This window comes from Cimex lectularius, unplaced genomic scaffold, assembly GCF_000648675.2.
Source record: "Cimex lectularius strain Harlan isolate CLEC.00 unplaced genomic scaffold, Clec_2.1 scaffold124, whole genome shotgun sequence".
In the NCBI taxonomy this organism is placed as follows: domain Eukaryota; kingdom Metazoa; phylum Arthropoda; class Insecta; order Hemiptera; family Cimicidae; genus Cimex; species Cimex lectularius.
The window spans coordinates 709,364-714,399 of record NW_019392703.1 but is presented as its reverse complement, the minus strand read 5'-3'; positions in this window follow the sequence as shown (position 1 = coordinate 714,399).

Below are 5,036 nucleotides of genomic sequence, written 5' to 3'. Positions count from 1 at the left end.
TTTAGTGAAGACAGCTCCGGGGTCCCTCCACTTCCCCCCGCTTATATCCCTACCAGGGCCGCCTCTTCCAATAGGGGTTTTATAAAATGAATTATTAATCCTGGATTATTTTAAAACGATGAACAGAAAAAGACATTTCGTCTAATAGGAGGCTATTGAACACCTTCATCCACATTTTTAGAACATTTTCCGCGTTGATTTACACCTAAAGTTCACCGGTTAAACGCACGACGCTTAATTTCATCAATCAAACGTCTTTAATTCTGAAGAAACTCGATTAAACAAAAGACCTACGTTTACGACACAAACTTATCTGAAAATATAACTTCTAGTGGACTTTATTCCAACATAACAATATACGATAAAGTTTTTCTAATAACAATTTCAAATAAAAGTTCATCCCAACTTATGAAAATTACCTTAAGTCATGGCTATATCCATATTTCTGCCAGTATCAGTTTTAGTTTTTTCTTTTATTTATTAAATCTGTTCTAATATTTTGTGGTTCGATATTTTATGTGAGTGAGTGTATTTATTAGTGTGAATAGTGAGGGAGTGATCCTTGAGATATGGCATCACCATCTCCCCTCCAGCATTATGTGTGCTTAGGATCAATGGTGGAAGATTTATAAAAGTACTCCATCTACCCTAATCTAGATTAGTTTATTACTATTGTGTGTAGGCCAATAGATGTATATTGAGTACTCCACCGACCAACAAGAATGTGTACAATTGTAGTTTAGATTTTTAAAATAATTTGTTGGAGCTTAACCCCATTGGGTGGTAAGCGATGATCTCCTGGTCATATGGCTTAAGGGGACTAGTGGCCCAGCCACATAACAGGTACAACAAAGAAAAGATGAAAAGAGTAATTAATTGGAATAATTAATATGGTCACTTATGGCCACTGAAATATGAATTAGTTTTTATTATAATAATAACACCCAAATAAAATTTAATCCAAACCAGATGCAACTTGACTATTTGTTCATTTTTGAACTGGTTTTATCTCCATAATTCAATAAATATTTAATAATATTGGCCCACATGAGTTTTAATGGTGGCTGTCCTTCTGGCAATCATTTCAGTATTAGAAGTATCGACCACTTTTTCACTTACGAATACTCTGGATCAAGGTATGGTCTTGAAGAAGAAAGCAAATTTAGTTGCTACTGCCAAGCTTTCGACTTATTTTAAGGCCATCATCAGGGCAAAACTTTAACATTAGTTTTTACGGGCGATCTCAAATTTCCTTGAAGACCGACTCAGCCCAAACATTGCTGTGTGTTACAGTCACTGTTACAGTCCTTGGCAATGTTGGGACTGAGTTGGTCTTCAAGGAAATTTGAGATCGCCTGTAAAAACTTAAATATGTCAATCTGTAGATATATTTAAAGTTGTTTTGCCCTGATGATCATAAAATAGGTCGAAAGCTTGGCAGTAGCAACTAAATTTGCTTTTATCTTCAAGATCATACTTGATCCAGAGTGTTTGTAAGACAATATTATGAAAATGAGGCAATTGGTATAAAAAATGGTTTAATCCATATGCTTTGGAAAATAATTGCTTTTTTTAGTTTTCACAAGTTCTCAATGCATTACAACAGCTAGCAAAGCCATTTTGACTAAAAACAACTCATTCCAGTATACAAACGCGTCCAAACTCATGGGTTTAGATCAGTATCGGCTCAATCTATTTTTTTTAATTTTTTTTTAATAAAAATTTGATTTCCATTACTTTTTTCTACCTAAGAAATCAGAATATCATTTTGTTTTTATTGGAACTAGGTTAATGAAAATAAATGGGACTTGGACCAATATAGTAATTTCATCTTATTCCACGGAAATGATTGGTTAGCTACTCAGATTGCTTCAAAACCAGCTCAATCCAACATTTAAATTTAAATTTTTGGCAACCTGTGAATAATACAATATAGAAAAATATTCTTAATTGTTGCAAACTTTCCCTCTTCCCCATAAAAACTAATTTAAAAAATCTAAACCATAATGCATAGTTCTAAAACATTTTAGTGTCTCCAGTAAAAAGTTTGAAAAATGGATTGTCAGTTTTGAAATCAAATGATTTTCTCAGGTTTTAGTATTTTCATTTTTATCATTATTAGTTTATTGAAAATCTGAAATTTTTTATTTCTAATATTTTTTTTATACACACAAAAAAAACCACACTCATATTTTGATGTTTATTTGCAAACTAAATGTGTGCATTTTTATCATTATTTTAATTGCAAAATACTTATTTTAATGTAAACGAAATTAAACAATATCAGAAATTAGTGAGTTTAAAAAAATATTTAATTAATGATGGTTTGTAAGAAAATTCACCAAAATGATCAAATAAATTGTTAGTCAAAGTTTAATCTATCACTAAATGACATCCTTGAGCATATACACATACCTTATTAACATTATACAATAAAACAAAGTTTGTTAAATTTTTCATAATTAACTTCTCACAAATCACACATTATGACTCTTGATTTTTATTTATTTTATTGTATTTTTTTTAAACAAGGTTATATGAACTCTCAAAGCACTGGTATTTTTGAAACAAGAAAATTTGTGTGTCAGGTCGCTGGATTCGAAACCGGGATCTTTACCATACAGTGATGAATCGCCGTGACAATGCCTTAATCATTGCAGCCACCGATGACCCTAACCTTTTAAATATTTAGTTAGGTAATGCATTTAAATCTAATTAAATAATTTAACAATTAATGAACAAGAATTGTAACAGTTGTGACAATTATTGAATTACAATTTTTTTCAAATTATTTTTATTTGCTATTTGCTATTTGCAATTATAAAGATTGTATAAGTATATCTTTGAGTTTATTTGTTCAGCAATATGAAGGTAAATTCATTTTTAAGTATTGCTTATTTTTTATTACTTTTCTAATTGTTTGAAAATGTAAACTTTAAATTATTTTGTCTACTTTAGGCTACATTCTTCATTAATGGTTTTTGTTTTCTTCAATCATCATCAGCGTCTCTACATTGTCTAATTGTTTGTATAAACCCTTTATTACTAATGATTTTTTTTTTTTTTGATAAATTAGTGAAACCTGGGATAATTGAAATTTCACCACCAGGAACTGAACCACATCAACAAAAAAATGACATTTTAACAGTCTACAGCCAAAATTTTACACTAATAATTTGAATGACAATTTATTCCTAACTTTTGGAATTAAAATTTTTATTCATTTTAATCAGGCTATATCTCAAACAACGATTTGTCAAGCAAAGTTATAATCTGTGGCAAAATAATAATCTACAACAAAGTTTTTATATTAATAATTGATATGGAAATGTATCCTAGTAAGTGGAATTAAGATGGTTGATAAACTTTTACCTACGAAAGATGTGATTACTGCCCACAAAATGTTTTGTATTCATTTATTAAACATCTCCAAATAAAATTTAAACTAAACCAGCTCAAATATAAAGGTTGAAGGAATTTTAATGAACGATACTTTAAATTGTTTAAAGGAAGTGGGTTTTTTCACTATATATATTCTAGGCGTTTTGTCATTATGTGGTTTTGTTTAAATGCGTGTATTTATTAGTGTGAGTGGTGAGGGGTGATGGTGAAATAATGTCACCATCGACCCTCCAGCAGTGGTAGATTAGTACTCCATCGACCCTAATTTAGGTTAGATTATTAACCTAAGTGTGTAGGTGAATAGAGGAATATCCAGTATTCCACCGACTAATCAGAAGGAGTACAATGCATATGTATTTTTTATGCTACTGAAACATATAATTTAACTAGTATTAAGCTAGATTATAGTTTACGTGGGTTTGGGGCTGAAATTACCTAGCTGTCCATAGTCCCCATCAAAGTCTAACCTAGTTGGTAGGGAAGCGATGATCTCCTGTGCATCTGGTTTAAGGGGGATACTAGCGATCCACCTACATAACAGGGTGGGTGAACTCCCTGATAGTTTCAAAATACCACAATTGACACACAAATAACAATGTCAATTTTTCAAACAATATTATTTAAGGTGTTACATGTATCGATCACTTTTTAACTCATGGATGATCTGGACCATGGTTTGTTCTGGATAAAGAGGCAAATTCAACTGTTTATTACTCCTAGCTTTCAACCTATTTTAAGGTCATCATTAGGGCAAATAATAATTAAACATTATGAATATATATTATAATAGTACCTCAGCCATTTTTTATGGAACTACAATGAACAAAATTTATTTCTAGCCTATGAAAAAAAGATTGTTGGTAGATTTTTGTCTGACAAATTTCAAAATGTCTTTTTTATGTGATTATTTAACCTTTCCAATAATAACATAAATAATGAATGAATGAATAAAGGCTTTATTTACACAAAGTATTTACATTAACTTTATATTTCCAAGAAAGCTGACCTTAGCTGTCTGTCGAGTTTTATGAATTTTTGAATCTTGAATGAATCCCTGTTTTTGTATCTTTAGAATGACCTTTGATTTTAAAAATTGAAGTGGTCAACCAGGTATTTTCGGTATCGCAGGGCGTGAGTGAGGTACACCACAAGCTTCCTCCAGTTATCCCTTCCATTAAGGATTGCAATGACTTCTTCTACAACCAGCTTCAGTTTCCCAAAGTACCTTTAGCGGAACTCTCTCAGAACGGGGTACACTCCTATGAAGTGGAGAGTTTCCTCCGGGACGTTGAGGTTACATAAGGAGCAAATGATGGCGCGGTCCTGTCTCCACGGTTGGCAGTTCAGCTGAAGCAATTCACCCCTCGCCGTCAAGACCTCATAAGCTGTCATATTAGAGCACTCCATGTAGTTTCACCCTAAGTCAAAATCCAGTCTTGCTTACAAGTTGTGATGTAAAATGTTTCTCGCACGGGTTACCAAGTCTTTCCTTTTGCTCTCCTCCCATTTTTTTATCAGGTCCGTGGTATTAGAGGACTTCTGTTCTTCCCTACTTACTCCTACACCGTATAACATAAATAATAACCTAAACCAAATGTAGAAATATGCAAAAAATACAAATAGTAAGGAATGTA